This window comes from Balearica regulorum, chromosome 2 (genome assembly GCF_011004875.1).
Source record: "Balearica regulorum gibbericeps isolate bBalReg1 chromosome 2, bBalReg1.pri, whole genome shotgun sequence".
Classification (NCBI taxonomy): Eukaryota; Metazoa; Chordata; class Aves; order Gruiformes; family Gruidae; genus Balearica; species Balearica regulorum.
In genome coordinates, this window is record NC_046185.1 from 33,777,633 (window position 1) to 33,799,456 (window position 21,824).

The 21,824-nt window shown below is 40.4% G+C and overlaps 2 protein-coding genes and 1 long non-coding RNA gene across 4 annotated transcripts in view; 2 read left to right on the top strand and 1 right to left on the bottom strand.

Moving 5' to 3' along the window:
* Positions 1-1,839, bottom strand: part of ZFHX4 (zinc finger homeobox 4) — a 151,514-nt gene extending 149,675 nt beyond the window's left edge. Inside the window, 1 exon segment of the mRNA XM_075743852.1 lies at positions 1,459-1,839. The gene's annotated coding sequence lies outside the window, so the exon portion shown is untranslated.
* The window catches only part of PEX2 (peroxisomal biogenesis factor 2), a 347,720-nt gene that overhangs the window by 216,242 nt on the left and 109,654 nt on the right, over positions 1-21,824 (top strand). The gene's annotated exons all lie outside the window — the stretch shown is intronic.
* LOC142600347 (uncharacterized) overlaps positions 1-21,824 on the top strand; it is a 30,348-nt gene that overhangs the window by 460 nt on the left and 8,064 nt on the right. The gene's annotated exons all lie outside the window — the stretch shown is intronic.

Below are 21,824 nucleotides of genomic sequence, written 5' to 3' on the forward strand. Positions count from 1 at the left end.
ACTTGATTCTGGCACGAGCAGTTAGATAGAGCAGGAACCGAACTGCCTTCTCGCTGTTTATGAGCTTTTTTTTTTTTTTTCCTGGTTGCTTGGCTGGGGGGTTTTTGTGTTGCTTTTTTTTTTAAACACCTTAGTCCTCGGTTAAAAAAAAAAAAAAAAAAAAAAAAAGGACGCCTGTCCCGCAATACAACCTCCTTTCCTCCTTTCAAAAATCTCAGAAAGGCTGCGCCGAAAGCCCTGCCCGCGAGGAGCCTCTCCTACGGAGCGGCACGGCACGGCACGGCACGGCGGGGATGCCGGGGGGGGGCTCCGCCGGCGTCCGACCGGCAGCCGCCCACAGGCAGAGGCAGCCGCGCATCCCCGCCGGCGGGGCCGTGCCGCTCCGCGCCGTTCCGCGCTGTGCCGGGCCGGGCCGGGCCGCCTCCCCGCGCCGCGCCGCGAAACTGACAGAGAGGCAGGGCGCGCTCCTAACGGGCTCCTCTTCCTCCTGCTGCCAGAGACGGCAGCCAGCAGCGATCCCCCTGCGCGCACACACACACACACACACACACAGACACAGGCACACACCCGCACAGCCACCCCTGCCTCAGCTCCTGAGAAACCTACCTGCAAAATAAAGGGGGGGGGGGGGGAGAGGGGAAAAAGCACCCCACACCTTTCCCTGCACACACACACGCAGTCAGGGTCCCCACTGTCCTGCTGGCATCCCCCCCCCCGCCCCCCCCCCCCGCCCGAAAGCGAAAGTTTGGGAGGCCGAGGGGGGTGGAGATGGGGAGGAGAGGGAAGGAGGGTGGGAGAGCGGAATGCGCCTTCAAAAAGCACCTCAAAGTTTTGGGGGGACCGAGCTGCGAAACAAGACTGCGAGCTGTGAAGGGGCTGGCAAGCGATGACTTCTGACAGCCGTAACGTCTTTCCTAATCTGACAGTATTCCCCCCCCTCCCCGAGCTCCTTACCAAAAAAAAAAAAAAGCGCGAAATAAAAAGTGGGGGGCACCCCCCGAACCTCTTCTGCAAACTGAGCAGGGTCCTCCACTTAATCCGAAAGTTACAGCCCGAAAGAGAAAAAACCCCAAACCCACAGCACCAAACCAAAACAAAAAAAAATATACACAAACAAAACGTAACCCTCGGAATAAAAGAGAAAGGGAGAGAGAGAAAGAAAGAAGGGAGAGAGAAAAAGCAGCCCCTCCTTCCCAAATGAGAGCAAATACTGTACCTAAAAATGGGGAAACAGGCAGAAAAAGGGGGGAGAGAGAGAGGGGAGAGGTACATGGGATCTGGGGATGTGAGTGTGTGTGTGTATGTGAGAGAGAGAGAAAGAGGCACAGAGAGAGGGAGAGAGAGAGAGAGAGCGAGAGCGAAATATCAAAGATTGTGCAAGATCAGCCTGGAAAGATAATCGATACTCGACCTAAATTTAACACAAACTACTCAATAAAAGTTAAAGAAAAAACTTACTTTCCATTTCCCCTCGCAGTTCCTACTGGATCTTCGCCTCTTTTTTTTGTTTTGCTTTATTTACTTAACAGCTGATCACATCCAAGTAAACGAGAGAAGGTTCATTAAAAAAATAATAAAAAAAAAATAATCCTCCAACTTTATTGGGTGAAAATAAAAATGATTGAGCAAGAAGTGGGGGGCATGGAGCGGTCCTTTGGGGTCCGGGAGTTGTTAAAGCATGTGCCGACCGCGGTCTCGCTGTTTGGTTGTGAAGGGGTTGGGAAAAGGAGGAAAGGAAATGAAAATCCGATATGTCTTTATTCTGCTAATTATTATCGTTTTAGCCCTGTTTAAAAAAATGGCTGATTAAGTTGAGTGCGCATGTCTTTGTGTGTCTATTCCCGATATGCACTCTGGGAATGAGAGAGAGAGAGAGAGAGAGAGGAGAGAGAGAGCGAGAGAGAGGGAGAGAGAGGGAGAGGGAGAGGAGAGGGAAGAGGAGAGGGAGAGGTGTAATTAGTGAGGTGATCAACATTCTCCGGGCTGCAAATGACGCGCAGCCCCGGAGCCGGGGAAGCCGGAGCTGCCGCGGCTGCCGGGGGCTCGCCGGGGCTGCGGGAGCCACAGAGCCAGCCCGGAGAAGAAGGGGCAGCAGAAAGGAGCTCATGGATACAAACACAAGTCTGCAAACTTCATTAGTAACACAGACACACACGCACAGGCACACAAAGTAGATGGCTAGGGAAAATTAAAAAAAAAAAAAAAAAGAAAAAAAAAAGAAAAAGGAGGAGGAGGGGGGGCGGGCAGCAGACTTGCTCTTTTAACCGTTCGGGAACTTAAAAGAAACGGGTCCAAATTAATTATTCCATCAGGGAGATATTTCTTTCTGTCTGTCTGTCTGTCTGTCTTTCTCTTCCCTTTTCTCTCTTTTAATGGGGATTTAATGAAAAATGTATGTTTGCAATGGTATAATGAATGCACGACACCTCTGTAAAAGGAAAGAGAATATATCTAAGATAGGAAATAACTGCCCATGCAGAGATAAAGATGGATTTATTTGCACATACATACACGCACACATGCGTGCACTCACATCTTACATCGTATTTACACATATGCACATGAGCTCCACATACACACAGTCACACAAAACATAACACACTTTATTTGGTGGCCGCCATGTAATTGCTTGGAGAAATCAACAAAGTAAAAAGCAAAGCCTTCCAGAATATACAATATCAACTGTAGACAGCCTTATCAAAATGAAGTAAATATCAGCCCAGGGAAAGAGTCTCTTTGCATACAATACAAGTTTCATGCATATACATGCATCATCTTCCACTTTGCCTACAAGTATTGATATTTTATTAATATTTTATCTGCTATATTTTACCAGACACATTTCATTCTTCGGGGGGGGGGGGGGGGATTATTATGATGAAAACTAGGGTAAAATGTACAGATGTCATTATAAATCGGAATCTTCTACAAATATTTTCCTGTGTGGGATTTAAGAAGATTGCTTCTCATTTGAAAATCTAATTATCTTAACCTAATACTGCAGATGTGAATATGACTGACACTTTCATTAAAAGATAATTAACTAAAACTAGGAATAGACATACTTTAAAATACCCCCTACTGAAGATAAAAACATGACTATTCAAAGAGCATCCGAATACACCGCAGGAACACGTGCAGATTTTTGATAATGCTATTCCAGAAATGGGTATACTAGAAATGGTCACTAAGTCACAGTTACATGCAAGAGCTATTTACAATACCAAGGACCCCGTGCAGGTGAACCATAACCTTAGAGCTGACATGCCTTTGAAGTTTGTGATTCCTGCGATACATGTCAAAACCTTGTCTTAGGCCTTAAACACCAAAAACCAGCAGGACGGTTTTATCACAATCTTCCATTAAAAGCGCACACATACAACAACAAACCAGCAAAAACCTGGATGGCAGAAACATGCACCTCTCTGGGCCCTAAACCTTCTACTCCAGGAGAACATTTTCCAAGTACTGGAACTAACGCTAATAGGAAAATCCCCACCTGATGATGAATTAAGGCTGCCCTTAAGGAAGCACAGGCCAGTGTCAGGGAACTGAGTTGCTAAAAGCAGATGTTTAAGGTCAGAGTGAAGGTCCTGATAGTTTTGGAGGAAGGAAAAAAAAAAAAAAAAAAAAAAAAAATATCTGCAGAAAGGGGAGGAAAAAGAAAGACAAATAAAAAACCCGCCAGCCTGAAAGTACAGCTATTCCAGAAATCGGAGCCTGCCAAAAAAGTGGGGAACATAGAAGGAGCCCTATCCCAATCCAGAGAAACCTTACTTCAAACTTCAGGAAAATCTCCAAGACTCGAACTTAAGGAAAAGTCAGGGGCACTTGAGGGTTCGGGAGAGCAACTTTATTCCTTTTTCAAACCTCACCTAAGCATTACACCAGCTCATCAATGAAACAAATGTGAGCCTATGTATGCAGATTTCCACAGGCGCTGCACCCTGTGAATGAAGGTAATAAGGAAACTAGCGATATTCTGCGTCGTTGTTTACAGGGTGGAAAAAAATGCAAACAAAGAGTGAAAATGAAATCTCTGAAACCCGTTTACAGTTATCAGATTGGGGAGGTATGATGGAAAGAGGGCTTTTAGGCTTAAATTGTAGACGAAACGGGACTCTGAGATAGAAGGATGCATTGTCCATTCAAGTGCATGCCTGAAGGATGGTAACACATTTCCTAAGACTGAAGACAATTAAATACAATGTGATGAAGAAACACCTGAGAACAATACATCTATTTCAAATTCAAGAGGAGAAACACGTATACTTAATGTCACAGAAGAATAAGGAAACAAAGATAATTTAGTTTTAAAGTCGTCCCCCCCCGCACCTCCCCCACCACCTCCTTTATTCCTAGTGCTTTTTTCCTGGTGAAACATCAATATCATTAATGTCATTAATGTCAAAACACCAAACGTCAGAACAGTCAAGTCATTCTTTTTGGCTGTAGATTTTTCCCTTTCTCTCTTCTTGGAGGGGGTATAGGTTTATGGTGTTCTTGAGTTACAGCTAAAGGAACAAAGGGGGGTGGGGGGGGATAGAGGCAGGAATTGCGAGAGGAGAGTCCACATTTTTCAGGGTTTCTTCTGCCACTGTTTACTGTCCTTCCTAACGTTTTAAATCTCCTCTCTCTTTCTCTTTCTCTCTCTCTCTCTCTTCCTAAAAATAGTAGCTATCGGGGAGGGGGGGGGGTATAGGGGGAAAAAAAGGCACTACGGGATGTTAACAGTTTAGAAGAAACCCGGGGATCGCCACGTAGCTAGGAAAAATCGAAGAAGGTTAATTCCGGGAGGCAGCAGCAGCAGGTTTGTGGGATGTGATAAGAGCGGAGCGCGGCGCGGGCTGGGGGGAGGCAGGCGAGGAGGACCCAGGGCCGGCCGGCGCGGCTGCGGTGCGGCTGCGGTGCGGCTGCGGTGCGAGCCGGCGGGCGGCGGGCGGGCTCCCCGGCGGCGCGGCCCGGCCCGGCTCCCGCTCCCGCTCCCCTCTCTCCTCCCTCTCTCGCTCAGCTGATCGCCCCCGAAGACTCTCGCCTAACCTCTCAGCTCCTCTCCTCTGGTCTCCGCGGACCCCCCGCCCACCTCCTCCGAACTTCTCCTGCAGGCACCGTTACACATTTTGGGGTTTTTTTTTCCGAGCCTCCTGTTGAAACCAGAAAGAGCTCTTGATAGTGACGTTACATTTCAAAGAGAGGGAAAGGGGGGAAAAAAATTAAAAAAAAAAAAAAACAAAACCACAGCCTTCTCTGTCCTTCCACCACCTCCAGCCTCAGCCGCAAGGAAAAGTTATTGGCCTGGACGAGACGGATCTGGTGGGGGCCAAAGCCCGAGACTGACCATTCTTTAATAGACAAAGAAATCCCAGCCCAAACCGGGCTCTGTTACACCACGTCTCTCCGCCAAGCTCATTTCACTCCCTAAATCTGCGCTGCGGACACACAGGGGCACAAGGATCTGCATAATTACAGCCACAGCCGCTCCCCTTTTTAATAAACCGACATAATTCCCTAATAAACGTCCCCTTCCCCCACCTTCTCCTCTCTCCAGACCCCAGCCCAAGGGAAAGGGGATCCGTGTCTTTTTACTGCGTTCCCTAAGTCTATAGATGAGCTCAGTTTGAAACGAGGTATTACAAGATTTCAGTGTTACAGACCCTTTATCTGAGCTACAGACACTTTCAGATCCCCAGCCCCCACCTCCTCTCCTTTTTGTTGTCTCTTCTCCTCCCGGGGGCTATTTGACAAAGGCAGTGTGTTAACTAACATTTTTGTTTAACTCAGCAACTTCTTTTCAAAACATACTTAAACCTGATAGCAATCTCTTGTACTTTTTTTTTTTTTTTTTCTCCCCGAGATGAAATTGACTCCGAACTCAAAGCGTTTGGCTATTATTAATTATTTCTTTCTTTGCAGGTATCACGTATACAAATCTATTGTTAATTTACAACGGTGTCCCCGTCCCCCCCCCCCCCCCCCCCATCAAACACATTCCAGTACACACTAAAAAGGGCTGGGGGGGGGGGGGGGGGGAAGAAAGGGGGAGGGAAGGAAAACAAAAATCCCCGATCTGATTCCTGGAAAGTTTTGTTCGAAAAGAAATAAACCAACAATAACATACTGCATTTCAGTTCTGCCCTCACTGCCCCAGATTTGGCATTCACCTACTGAAAGTGCGTCTAACGAGCAGTGACCTAAGAGAAAAATCACAGCCGAATAGTATAGACATCTCGCTGAGATTTTGAGCTAAATAGTGCCGTTCCCGATTGGCTTTTTTGTTGTTGTTGTTGTTGTTATTTTGGCTGGAGCCGCACAAAAACGCGCACCCGGACGTTACTATAAATAAAAGCCTTCCAGGTCTAAGTCTGCTGCCGGCGTTTCCTCCGGAGCCTTAACAGCCCTTTTTCAGCTCCTTTCTTGGGCAGATCGCAGGGATTAAATGCCCTGAACCTGAGCTCCTGGCCTTGGATGGGAAGGGAAAGAAAAAGGGAGAGGGAGAGAGAGAAAGGAGAGGGTGAAGGAGCCAGGCGCCCTCTGGGCTTTCAGAGGTCAGCGCTTTGACAGTGCTCTGACCTCCCTCCCCTCCCGGCAACCACCCCAGTGTTTATAAACAAAAACAGTCAGGACTAGCCCCAAACAATAGCAATTCACCAACTTCACAGGCACTTCACTAGCTCTTATGCAAATCAAGGAAAACGACCGCTTACCACCGCTCCCCGCCCCCCCCCCCCATCCCCTCCAGAAAGCCCAAGAGCATATTTCCAGCAGTGATATATCCAAGGGAAAAATTGTACATTCTATCCTGGAAAAGGACAAAAAGGGACTTCAGAAATAAAACGGTTCTGGTAGAAAGACAGACAAAAAGGGAGAAAAAGCCACTAAAACTACCGATCCTACTGCAGAAAGAGGAAAGTTATGAAATATTTATACCTAAATCCAACAATCCACAGTGCCAATAAAACAGGAATCTTTGTTGTGTAGACAATATGCTAAACTACCTCTGCGACAAACAGCGATTATAAAGCAACCAGGAAAAGTTATTTTCGCCCAAGGAGCCAAGTTTTCAAAGAAAACGTGTGGATTTTACAGCTAAATAAAAGCCACCACCTCTGTGTTATCCGTAAAAACTACACATAAATTAAAAGCACCGTTAAAAGAAAAAAAAAAAACCTTCCAGCAAGCAAGCAGCACATCTGATCTGACTTACAAAAAAGTATAATTAAAACCATCTTTAATTACAAAAAGCAGCAAGCGAAAACTAAATGAATCAATGCTTTCTCCCCAAAATGTTGTCCGCCAAGGTACAGAAATGATAGTTCTATAGTCCTGCATTAAAGCATAACGGAAACTCCACAGTTCAGCAATTGATTACGCGATAAGGGAAAAAAAAAAAAAAAAACGTAAAAGAAAAAAAAAGGTCCTAATGATTTTCAAACTTTTGTTTAAAAATGATGAAGATCAGAAAAGGTTGGAGGAAAAGTTAAAGGAAATATACCTCAAGAGAAAAAAGACCATCTCCTTTTCTTCTTTGTCTATCGGTCTCCAGTTAAAGCATATGGAAAATGTTTTCAAAATGCCTAGATTTGGCACATTGTCATTGCAAAGAGAGGAGCGCAGTGATGCTGTTATAGAAAATGGGAAATAAATTCAGGATTGGGTGCTGCCTCCTTCAATGCGGATTTATCTAAGTTTAATTTAATATTCCGCAATCACTGTATGATCGCATATAATTCACCAAGATTTTTAAGGGCTTTGCCTAAATATGTTGGCCACAGGCACAAAGTAATTTAATCAGATTATTTCCTTCTTTTATTTGTGTTTATTTTTCTCATTAGAAACACTTTAAATTGCAATTGTAAATAACAGAAATGATGGAATATTAGGTTTGGGGTGAACAAACGCTCAGAGAAGGCATTAGCTTTATTAAAATCATTCTGAACGTAAAATCAAAAAGCACAAAATGGTTGTTTGTAAAACACTAAACCTTTAATCGATTTATTGGCATTCCGATCGATTAGATAAACGGAAATCTATAGTAAACATAAAAGCATTTAAAATATTTTTCTCTCATTTATAAACAAAACTTTTCTTTTCAGTAGAAAAAAATGATTATCAAACGACTAACAGGAAATTCTTCAGATATCAAATTACGATAATAAAATTATTTCCACATGGAAAGGGATAATGACAATGATGATAGTAATTATAATAATGAATAATTCAACAGCCCTTTGACATATATGGAAGAGCCTCGTTCAAAAACAGCTTTTGAAGGGGGCTACTTTTAGGGGATTTTTTAAATAAAATTGAATTTTGAGGCTGAAATGCTTAGATCAAGTGACAGTTTGGGTGCAAGTGCGAAAGTTGCGTTAATTTTTTCCGGCGTTTTTCAGGCGGGAGCGTTCACTTTGACATCGCCCTTTAAATTAAGTTACCACTTATTAGCAGGAAATAAGTATGTAAATATATAAGCTACCCCTGAAATTGTGGGGAAAAGAATTGTATCTTCCCGCCAGGACGATGGGGATGGGGATGGGGACGGGGACCCTTTACCTTATAGTTTAAACGATTTGCCTAGCTCGCAGTGTACCTTCCAGATTACAGAAAAATTCTGCAAGCAATAATGTATGTGACCATTTAAGTGAAAGAACACAATTTATTTAGGGGTGGAGGGTGGGGAACTGCGAGCCGGAGAAATGCAGCAATCAGAGCTTGTGGCATTCTGGCTGCGCGAAGAGGAAGTGTTGCTGTAACGGGTATTATGTTTATTTGATAAAGAAAATCAATGAAAGTGGCTGTAAAGTAGTTAGTGAGGCGTGTGTTTGGGACTCGGGTTGAATAGTGACTCCAGCGGGCTGGTCGATGAGCTCTAAGAGCTCTGGAAATCTAACCTAACCCTCAGAGTGAGCTCTCTCTCACTCCGTGCTGCACCTTCCCTGGGCTGGGAGACTTCAGTCCTTGTCTCCTCCCTCTGTCTCCTTCCTTCTCTCCCCACATCCCTCCCTCTGTCCCTCCTTCCCTCTCTCCTCGTTTTCCGCTCCTGCTTTCCTTCTTGCCATCCGCTCCAACTATTCCCTCTCCCAGGTTTATTTGCTCTCCTTAATCTCTCCCATTCTCCTTCTCTCTCACACATTCATTCTCTCTTCCTATCTCCGCCGTAGCTGTCTCCCCCCTATCCAGCTGGTCGTCTAAGTTTTCCTGCACTCTTGGAGCCTTCCTCCTCCTCTAATTCTCTTCCTCTCCTCTGAGGTCTCTGTGTTACTAAGTTTTCTTCCAGCCTTTTTCGCATCTGTCTTCACCAGCCAAATTTATCTCTTATTTTGGATTGGTTCCTCCGGACATGTGCTATATTAGTAATTATCCCTACTCATGATGAAGAGATGAGCGCACCACTCTTTCCTCAGTTGGGATATTTTAAACATTGGCTAATCTTCAGTGGTGCTTTATTTTAGACCTTCTGCAGCTATTTCCCCCTTTTCTCCCGCTAATCTTCATTCCCTCTAATTTACAACAGAAATGTTTCTCCTCCTCCTTTTCATTTCCTACTTTACAATTTCCTTTGGGGTTTCTAAATAGTAGTATGTCCTTTGCATTTCCCTACCCCCATGTCTTTCGCTGTTTCTCTCCAGCTATTTACCCGGTTCCTAGAGGAATATTTCTTTCCTTAACAAGTTTATCTCCCTGTCTTTCAGCCCCAGCCTATAAAAAAGAAAGAAGGGAAAAAGGGGGGGGGGGGGGGGAAAGTTGAGCTTGTGGCTCTTTTCTGCGAAGTAACTTGGTTTCAAACTTCTGGTTTGGATTATGTGTCATTATCTATTTTCCCTTATCGCATCCCCCGTTGCCCTCCCCACCCCCCTTTCGCTAATAACATCTTTAGTGTGGTCAATGTTAAATATGGCAGATCTCTGAAAAATGCTTCCTCTCCAGCTCTCTGCTGGAATTCATTACTCGCCCCACTCTTCCCACCGCGCGGTGTCTGCGGGGCCCGGCGCGGCCCGGTGCGCGGAGCCCCGCGGAACCCCCGCGCCGCTGCAGCCGCTGCGGCCGCGGAGATGCGCAGCGGCCGCTTCCCGCTGCCACCCCCCGCCCGCCCGCCCGCCCGCAGCCGCCGGGCAGCGCCCCCGAGCCGCGGAGCCAGCGCTATGGCAACCCCGGCGACCGCGCAGGGACCGGCCGCTGCGCTCCCGCGGGGCCCCGCCGCCCGGCGCGGAGAAGCAGCGACGCCTCCGGCGGGGGCGGCCCGGGGCAGGCAGCCCGCGGGGGGTGCGGGGGCGGAAGAGGGGGGCCCATCCCCTCCGCGGGCCCGGCAGGTGCGAGGGCTCCGCGGCGGGAGAAGCGCGGTCAGCGCAGCTCCGCGCTGGAGGGTGCAAACTCCCACCCGCGCTGCGTGCCCTCCGCTGGCGACGGCAGCATCCCCTCCGCGGGGAGGTCAGCTTTCCCAGCTGGTGTACCTGCCCTTGTTTGTCTGGGGGGCAGAAGGTGTGGTTTGGGGTCTGGGTCTTCCTCTTTTTTTTTGGTGTGTGTCGTGTCGTCCCCCCCATTTTTCCCTTTCTTTGGTCTTTTTCCTTATTGTGCCCTGACTGTCTGGAGTGGGATCTAGATGAGGGATCCCCCCTGGCGAAGTCGCTCATGTGCTGCTGGCTGTGACACATGCCATGTGTGTCGCCTTTGTATGGTCCTGGTTGGGCCACATGCACTTAGCCGGCAGTTTATTGCAGGATTTGCTTTTCGTGTGTGTAGTGAGCGCTGGAATAAAAAAAAACCATTTCAAAGGGTACCACTAGAGTTGACGTTTCAAGCCTGCTCTGGGTTTTAAATAAACCTTAACCCGAGGAAATGATTGTTCCAGGTTAAATGGCCCTACCCTGCCCTTTGTTTCATTATTTGGGTTCTTCTGTTTTGTTCTTGTGACAATGCTTTTTACAAAACTGGAGGAAGAAGTCTAATTTATTAATTTCATCCATGTTGACCGACACATTTTTCACTGTTTTATGTATAGCTGGAGTTATGTTTAGATTTACTTTTTCTCTATAGGTTACACATATGAAGTGAACCGAATGGGCCCGATCCCGCCCCAGTCCCTTCTTGAGTGAGTAACCGTAGATCTGGCCCATTGTCAGAAACTCTCTCTACCGTCAGGGCCTCCGTTTCGTGTGAACTCTGATAAAATGGCTTTACCCGTTCCAGGCACCTATAAGGCTACCCCAAACAAATGTTGTCACCTAGCTCATATAATTCCGGTTTGCTAAAAGCATGCTATATGTTTTTTGAACTAAGCCTCTAATAGCTGTAACTTTCTGCTTTGCTTAAATGTGCTTCAGGGAGGAATGATAGCTTTTACTTTAAACGTTTCGCAGTACCGACACAGGCACAAATGGAAATGAATATTTTAGATAGTTTCAGACAAAATACTATTCACAAACAAGGCAAACAATATCATCCAGAAGTCTTATTAACTAAAACCCAATGTAGAAGTGTACATTTTACAGATATTTGCCCAGGAACTTAGACTGTTAAATTCTGTCGATATCTCCATCACCCCTGAAATTATTGCTCACCTATATCCACAGTGACCCCAAATTGTCAGAGAGAAAGCCTGCCAGTTGTAAATCCACACGGGGCTACAACAGGATTGCAATTTATTATAAAGCAGAAATGTTACTGAAGGGAAAATTGGTGCCTATTCCCAAGTCCACACCTGAAAGGAACACACTTTCCAGAAATAAAGATCTTACAGAGGATTGTTTAACATTTCTTGGGAGATAGAATCATCATATTTGGTAGATTATATTTATTCTGAATTCATTTTAACCCACTATGAATGCTTTTTAAAAAAATTGTTTAAAAATAAAAGGGACTACTGAAATTCAACACCACCTTGAAAAAATTAAAATATATAGTTATGTTGCAGACTTTATGCATGACAGTGCATTATAGAATAGTCACTTTTCCTTCTTTCTCCAAAGTGATCTCTCTTGCAATAATATTCTTGCTTCCCTCTGAAATTATATTAATGAGTGCAGAAATATATTTGATACAATTTTAAAAAGGAAATGAAGGACTATTATAAAACTAAATTTAAAAGTATGTTTTAATATTCCGAAAGACAAATACAGAATATATGTATTTTGAGAGAGATCTTGTATACGATGTGGAAAGAGCTTATTTTAAACAAGTGTGTATGTACATTCCTTCAGATGACAGTGTGCACACTGTAGTTAGAATCATAGGATTTTTGATCTTTTGGACTACTTATTTTTAACAGAAAATGATTGTAATGTAAGATATGCACAAAGAAATTCAAAGAGCATCTGAAATTTATTCATAAAGATAACATCAATTAAAACCCCCTAAAATACTATTGATTATGAAGAGTTGTTTGTAAAACACCTAATTCTAAACAAGTGATCACAGGATTTTTTAATATTTACTCTCCAAATAAACTTGTGAATCTAAAAAAGATGCTAACCTGCGTACACAACGTGGACAACTTTCCCCTTTCAGTTAATTTCTGGTGTCAGTAATAACAACGAACACAGGAGAAGTATTCCACTCTTTTATCCTTAAACTCCTTTAAAATTATCTCTTCACAGAGACATCCTTAGAAATTAGCAGTACCCTAGGAATCAGTATTTCTACCAAATAATTATTTTAAAACTGAATAGATGTGCCATTTTCCTTTCTTTTTTAGTAGATAGTTGTGAGTATTGACTGGTAAGATAACCGTCACTAAAAAGACTGTAACAAAAACTTAAACTAAAACATGCTGAAAGGCAACAAATAGATATTTTTACATTTATGCTACAATATTTGGATTTTCTTTTAATAGGAAACATTCATAAATTATTAAATCGCACCTGATCCAGTTAATAATGAAGTTAACTACCAGCAGGTAAAATGCCGTTTTCTGTGTAAGATTTAATACTTTAGCCCCACAGACACCTCATATCCCCATTCCACATTTCTTTTGCTAACTTAACATTATTCAAACTTTTATTTTGGGACTATTGCTGTAAGAAAAGCATACTTACATGTATGTACAGGCACACAGAAACAATTGATCTGCCCCTTTTTCACACAAAAATATTTGTGTATAGCTATATATTTAGATGTATAGGAAGCTCTGCTCAGTTTTTTGGTGTTGGCACAGTAATTAAGGCAGCAGGATTCAGATATGGTTTAATGCTGAACTTTCAAAATTTAACATTAGAGTTCCTGGTTCATCTTCAACAGGATGGATACGGTGTTTATAGAGTTCATTCTTGACCTTACCTGAGTAAGTACTTTAAGTTAAAGTATGAGATGCACCTAGAGGGGTAATACATTGAGTTTAATAGGAAGACAGTTAATAACCTTTTTTCATCCTCATGCACTATCAATCATGGCTGTCACCAGTCTGCTGAATCAAAGCAAAAGTGTTCTTCACAGATGACTGATTAGAAACGCAAAATCACAAGATCCATCTTCATGGTCACTTTTATTATAGTCATTTTTAAACTGACAGCAACCTGCTCAGTTTCAGCAGACTGGGCATCACAAATAGTGTCACTCAGTGCAGCTAAGCATGAGAAGATGTTGGCTGGATTATACTTAAAAATAATTAGGCCCAAAGCCTTTTGTGGAAGCAAGAAAAAGGATTTTCTTGGTTCCAGCCCCATCTTTTCAACACCAGCAGTAGCCTACATTTTTTACAGTGGGTTACTATTGGAAAATAGTCTCATTCTTCCACTTATTAATTAATCAGTTTTAGGTGGCCCTTGGATACTTTTGTAAAGCAATACCTTTGCTGGTAAAGTGACCAGTCAGTTTTGGTAGAACCACTCTTAAGCGTAGGGTTAACATTACATACTGTTATTTGTATAGTGCAGTGATGAACTGTTGGGCTCCAGCCTTCTGAAGAATATTGCAAAAGCTAATTCTCTTGTTAACTAGATTTGTTTCAATAAGACTGTCTCCTGCTCAAATAAACTAGTGAACAGTTCAACAGTCTAAAGCTATTTATAAACTCAGTAGGCTCCAGCAAATTTAAAATCAAAATGATATAGGCGAGAGGTAGGGGGAGAAGAAAGAGGGAGAAAGAGGGAGAAGAGAGGGAACACTGACACTGCAAGTTGTGCTCTCTTCTAGTGTGCTTCTGAAATGCAGTGAAATCTAATATAAGCAAAGGTATTCAGTAATGCTGAAAAAGGAAAGTTTTTTGTTGTAGAAATATGGTAAATACTGAATTTACATTGTGGCTTACAGTCTTTAGGCTTTGTACATACCAAGATAAATTGTGTAAATTGCTATTGACTCCAAAGGGTGGGTTTTTTCCGTGTGAAAACTGTAGGATTGGTTCCTTAATGTAAATAAAAGCCTTTCGCTCTACTTAACGCTGCTTAGCATGGGTAAGAAAATAATAGATTCTGATTTGGAATTTTGATTCCAGGACTAATGGAGTGAGAAGACAGCCAAGGCTAATTTTTAAATTAGGTGGAAGCTAAATAGGCCTCCCTCAAAACTCTTCAAAATCTTTTCCCCTTTTTAAAATTTAAATTCCACTTCATCTTGTGAACACAAAATAATGTATTACACCAGCTGAGCATCATTTTAAAATTATCTTTAGAATTCCAGTGCAATGGTGCATCTGGATTGCCACTTAACTTTAAACCCCAAAAGGTAGTCTTATTAGTAAGCCTGATTTGTGGCGCCGTGATCCCTTTAATATGGCTCAAAGGACTTTAAGCAGTGTATATCTAAAACTGTCCTTCAAAATACACTTGCTAACTACAAGTGACTTTAGTGGGCTGCAGTACTGGACCTTTCTTGCAGTGCCCCTTCCCACCCTCCTCTTTCAAACTGGAGGGCAGGGCTTCTCTAAGGTAGGGCTCGTCCAAAAGGCTCTTCATTTCCACCCCCAGACCTTACTCTCCCTTTTCTCAGTAAGCCTAAACACACACACACACACACACACACACACACACACACAGAGACACACTCTCAGTTCTGGTGAAATGAGGTACCTACAAACACGAGAATGAACTCTTTCATAGACACCCCCCCCCCCCCCCCCCGCTACATACGTGGTTTTAAAACTATACAACACGTATTGGCACACAGCCACTGGTTCCTGGACAGTTAAGCTGACATATTTATCCAAAGCTAGTCATGCCAGGAGAATATCTTTAATTAAAGTATCTTCAATAGTTTTATAATATTTCCATGTACTGCATAAACAACTGTGAGATGGAAGAAGGAAAGCGTGAGGCAAAGTAAGCAGTTTTATGTCCAGTTGAGATTCACATGCTCTGTAAACAGTTTATTTATTTTTTTTCCAGTTAATGCTTATCTTAAGGATATAATTAGCATTTGATAATACGGTCCCATGTAGAGACTCCATGTTTGTTAAAGTGGTTTTAACATGCATCTCTATTTTCTGATGAAAAATTGATACACTAATGCTGACTGACATCTGTCTAAAAATCAAAGGGGCTAAGTAAGTCTGAATTTAAATTTATGAGCATTAATCAAAAGCTAATCAAGCAGAGAAACTAACAATGTCTACTGATAAATAACACAATCATATTTTAATAATGATGCTTTTTTTTTGGGAAAACATTGTTATTTAATTAATCTTTTCTCCCCAATAGGTATTTTTAATAGTATATTCTCAACAAAAATAGCTAAGGAAACTTGACTGTAAATTATTCATGTGCATCTTTGTGTGTAAGTACCCATTTTAAAGAATTTCTGAGATCTGAAAGTATAAATATCTGCATTAAAGAAACAAAATAATACATTTGTTCGGGCTATAAATACTTTGAAATTTCAAGTAGAAAAGTTGTCCTTCCTCCTAAATATTAAATAGTACTAATCTACTTCCTAGGTTTTGTTTTCTTGTTCCCCCCCCCCCCCCCCCCCCCCCCCCCCCCCCCCCCGAAGCCCAGTTATCATTTTAAGACTGTATGGAAAAGGTGGTCAGTATAGCTTAACTTAAGCACATAGTAAATCCATGTATCTCTAATAATGAGCATAGATAGCAATGGTGGGTTTGGTTTTTTTTTTTCTGTGACAATGAAAGCATACACAGGTAATAATCATTAAAGATACTTTTAATTCCTTAAGAAAACAGCTACATTAACCTGACTTTGTAAACTTTTAGAATGCATATGTTGTTTTACTGTACATGCTATATCTTCCTAAAAATACTGCATTGGTCATTGTGTGTTTATTTACTATATCACTACACTTGCTTGTCCAGAAGATTCATTACATAGTAGTATATAACACAGAGTTAACTTTAAAAGACTGAAATTTTTAGAAATAATCTTTGAATTAACTATATTTCCAACAACAATTCTATCAATCCTTGTAAGACATGACTGCATAATCTACTTCAGTAGATTCATACTATTGGTTCATACTATCTTTTCACAGGAAATATTACAGTAGAATTGTTATTATATAATTAAGTACTGAATGCATATAAACATTTTGTAAAATTTCCCAGAATGTAATATATATTATAAATAAGTAAAAGAATTTGCATCTACTTCAGTAATTGATAATGTAATTGGAAGAGAATGATGGTTAATGGGTAGGTACATGCACAGAAGACAGCAGCTGAAGGACAGCATAACTTGTTTCTTTTTTTAAAATAAGCAGACCTACCCAAGTAAATAGACCAAACAGTATCTGAAAGATTTCTCTTTCCAAGTGCACTTATCCTAAACATATTTAGACCCATGAAAAATACTCTCAAATCCTTCAACAGCAAACACAGAGCAGCAGACACAAACACTAAGAATTCCCATACCACACCTGCCTTTTTGCTGCCTGAATATGCAGCTATTTCTGTCCTCAGTGCATTTTTTGTCCTTTGGTTTCTGAAATGTTCCTTGTAGAAGCTTAGAGAAGGGAAAAGACTTTTCTATGAGCGGCAGGTTGCAATAAATGTGTGTATGTGAGTGACAGAGGGATTGTGTGTGTGTGTGCATACGAAGATGTATTAGGAAGGCTAGTCTGGTCATCTTTCAGCATCTCTCTCCTACCTGGGGTTCAGAACCTCAGCTACCACTCACTGAGCTTTAAAGTGAAAAGAGCAGGGAGCAGAGGTCATGCAAAATGCTTCTATTTTTATATTCAAATTACCATTATTAAGAATAAAACCAATTGCCCAATATCAATATTCTTGGTGGCTAACTAGTTGCATAATTTTTACCTTCCTTCGAAAGCATGTAGATGTGTACTGGGTAAGTCCAGCTGACTGCTCATAAGGACTTAAAAAGGATTCGGCATTTTTCCTTTTGCATTTTCTAAAATATCGATCACGTATTATAAAGCAGGGATTTCTCTTTTGTTGTCTTAGATTTTTCTTCTTTTCTTTTTTTTTTCCCTTTATACTCCTAGACCTTTTTTTTTCTTTTTTTTTTTTTTTTTCCCATTCCTTCTGCAAAAGATAACAGCCATGAATCCTTGCAGGTTGTCTATGCATTTTTGCTTTATAAGAGCAACATGTTACAGGAAAGGTGTAAACATTTCTTTGCCAAATACGGCAAGCCCAAGTATTTTTCTTCCAAAAAATTAGGAACAACACCTATTTTTGTCCTGCTGCCGAAGGATGCACATAGAAATTGTCGTATAAACGTCATGGATATGCTAAATACACTAAAACATGTGAGTCTTGTACGGATTGAAAACAACAGAAGAGCTATCTTATTTCTCAAGTAACAGATTCAGGGATAAGTACATATACTTTGTTTTTCTCCTATCTTTTAGATGTAGTCTAAACCATAGTTTAAATCATAGTCTGGTAGGCTAAGAGGAAAGATTATTTTCATATACATGTCCAACTAGGGTTTTAGAGCCTTGCTGTGGAATGCAAAAGGGCTAAAGAAAAAATAATTCCCAAATTTCCTTGTCCTGATGATAAAAGAATAGTTTAGGTGCTACAGTAAGAGTTTGGGGTTTTTTTAATATTTGATCTTTCTTTGTAGTTTTCATTCTAACTTAACTGTATTTAGGCCCTGTTTTCATCTTTATAAAGCACCAAGTTTTCCTTCTTTGTAAGTTATTTGCCCATAGTGCATCTTAGTTTAATTCATTTTTAGCAAAAGAAACACCCAGGTTCAATCTGGAGACCTCCTTCCAACATAATTTAGCTAGACCTTTTCTTAGTAAAGGTTTTCTGGTTTTCATTTTCACTTCATATTCTCAAATAAAAGATCCTTTGTTGTCTACCATTTGATTGGACTTAATGAAAAACACTCCATTTTAACTTAACAGTATTTCCCTTTGAATTTATTATATTTAAGGACACTGTCAAAAATCAAGCATTTAATCTCAGGTTTTTATACTTAAAATTATATTACTATCATATGGTTCAATGAGGTGATGTAAAAAGTATATTGAATAGATTTCAAAAAGAAAAGTGAAAAACTAGCCTCATTTTAATATGAAACTAAATACTATGGCTAATGTGCAGATTGGGTATGGTAGTTGACTTTAAAGACTAACATGTGACAGGGTGCCAACAGCTGAATTGTGCAGTATTGACTAAATGAGGTTCACTGATTTGTATTGAGGCTAATATCTTCTTTAAACAATTCCGTGTAAATTGTGCGTATAAAGTCATTGGAAGCTATTTCTCAGGACAGCCTCGCTGGCTAGATACCTGCTGGAGTGAGGAAGATAATCAATAGAAAGAAATAGAGCTGAGCATGAGACTAGGAAGCTTCAGAGCAGTTAGTGCTGATAAAAGTAGATGATGTCAATATTTGGGAATAACACAACTCTAGGATAACAGACAAAAGAGAAGTGCATATGTTGTAGAGTGTTCAAACAGGGGCAGAATTAATGCATAAGTGGCAGATGTTGCCCCAGGCTGCAAAAGACATTATTTATTCCAGGTATTGTTAAATTCCTAGTGAAACACCACTGCTCAATACAGTATATTAAAATTATATCTAGCAATGAGAGAGTCAGAACACTTTTTACATGAGTGGAAATTCTCAGCTATAAAGAAGCTGATGCACTCTATTGATACAAAGCATTTTCCACACGTCTCCTTGACCTCGTAAGAAAGAGTCTCTGTCAGAAATGAATACTGCAAAACCAGTGCTCAGTGCTTTCTAATTAAATGAATGTTTAGAATGAATATTTAAAATATTGACAAAACCAAAATGGAACGGCATAGTTTGGCAGAAATCGGTTCTTTACTTGTAAAGATGCAGACATCTTTGAGTCCACCCTCTTCCCCCCCTTTTTTGTGTTTAAAGATTATTGAAACAAAAAATTCCCAATGCTCATTCAGAATTATAATATGGTGAATGCTTTTAGCTGTGGTGTCCTTATTGGTAGTGAAGTATTGGTATATTTTTGCTAATTTAATAGTAGAAATCAGTTTTCCTCTTGCTGTCAGGCGATGAATTTTTGTTCTTCTATGCTGATCTTTCTGTTGATGTATTATGACATAGTCTGTCAACATGAACAGATATGTGAAAGGGAGATTGGGTGACTGAGACATGCAACCTGAATATGGCTCCTCTTGAATTTTAAGCATATTATCATGTTTGGAATACAGTCAGTAGAAATGTAAGATTTTTTTTTTTTCTCTAAAGAAAGCTATTATTTTGATGTAATTTAAGCAAAAGCAAAACAGGTGGACTATGACAAGGTCCTAAAAGCAGAATGAATGAGGTAACTCCAAAACATATGCATGAGAGCTTAAAAAGCTTTCACGTCTAAGTTAATAGCCCTTTAAAACTAGCATTTGCAAAGCGCAAAAGTTTTTGTGTAAGAAGAACCAATCCAGGCTTATCTGATTATTAAATATTGCTATCATTTTTTAAAAAAATTAAATAATTCCACAAGCTTTACATGGTTTTGTTGTCACAGATGTTTTTATTGTTTGGTGTTAGATATCTGGATTACATCAAGTAGGTGATTACTATGTCAGCTAAAAAGGTCAAGTTCCATACTTTTTATTTCAAACCATCATAAAAACCCTTTCTGTAATGACGCACATGTCTATACTGTAGATCTCTCCATACTCACTTTAAAAAAATCTTCCATCTGACACATGGCTTAACAAGAAAGAATTTCGTATTTTGGTAGTTAATACATTGTCAATATTCATGTATAAAAGTAATACTTGTGTACTGAAATAACTTTTCCACAGCAAGTTTCTCATTAAAATATCAGGTTTAATCACTAAATATACAATTTATAGCACTAAAAGTTGTTATTATTACAGTGATGTGCCATAAAAACCTTCTTATACAATTTTTTTCAGGTTGCTGTTCTTTAGTTGTCATACGTGCCATCATTCCATCATTATATTACAGGAATATATAAGATTCCTGTTTGATACTTAACTCTAAAGAAATCTTCATTTCAAATAAAGCATGCATTTTGATTTGGGACATAGTAAAAAAATCTTTAAAGATATATACATCAACTAATTTGTTAATCTTGTGCCACTTTTAGCATTTGTCACACATATAGACCAGGAAATTGGCTCCATCTCATTCTAGCTCTGTGTTGAATTAAAAACCTCTACTGCAAAGAAGAGCATGATGTGGGGAAAGAATAAATTTAGTTCTTTCTTTAGTAATGCACATATATTTCCATACATTTCACATCCTAAGGGAGCCTGTGAACGCATTCAATAAATACAAAACTGTAATTCCAGGAAAAGGGAATTTTTATATTATAAATTTCACGTAGTACTTTATTCTTAAAAAGATCTGAAATTATAAATGTCATTATGTTTTTATTTTTTTATAAAATACAGGATATAGAAAAAAAATGAAGGCATTGAATTTTAAGGTCTTCTGTAATTCCGAGAGTATTAGGTGATTTAGAACAAAAACATATATATTCAACAATGGCACTCGAAAATTAAGAAAATATTAGCTATGTCCAGCCAAACCAGTTCTACCTTACATATCCTAAAATCAAAATCATATATGTAAGCATTTATATGGAACGATTGCCTATCTTCACCTTATATATTAAGGTCAGCGAAAAGAGCAGTTTATGGATAAAGGGCAATAATAAAGAGGTAGCCTTTAAACATGATTAGTTGGTGTCTATTAAAGATGTGTTAAAATGAAATATATACTGCAGGTGAAGGAAATTACTAACTCCTACTAGGATGATAGACTTGCTATATGTGTATTTCACTATACCTTTAAAATATTTGTGAATTTGACTGCATTCTGAGGAGACAGAGCAATGTAGTAGATTTATGAGGGTCTGACGGAAACAGGGCTAGGAAAGATTATGGCATACTTGTTTAGAAAAACTGAGAACTGAAGGTTCCTGATTTACACTGACATATATCTAGATGAAACTATAGTTTGCAAATTGCCTAGAGGAGCTATCTTTTATTAAGTGTTTGATGGGTACAGAGATATACATATCTATTCTAAAACAGTCTAGGAATACTGATACAATATTTGCAAATACAATATTTACATTTTTAGATTTTCTTAAATGTTTTAATTTTTATGGTCACCTCACCCAACCCTGTTCTGAACACCCGTGCCTACTGAACAAGCCATATGGTTAGAGAAGTTTTGTTGTATTATTTTGAATTCTTGGGATAGCGGTATGCTGAAACACTCTCTTGCACTGCAGGACTAGGAAAGATCAAACTGTAGCTTAGGCACTTTTTACCTTTTTCAACAGACTACCAACGTATTTGACACATTCTATGTCTTCACAGTTACAAAAGGGAAAGAGGGTGCCATAATTCCCAACTTTCACAATCAATGTATTTCCAAAGGCTTTCAATTTTGATACTATCTCGTGCTTCTATTACGTATGCTTATTTTGAAATTACC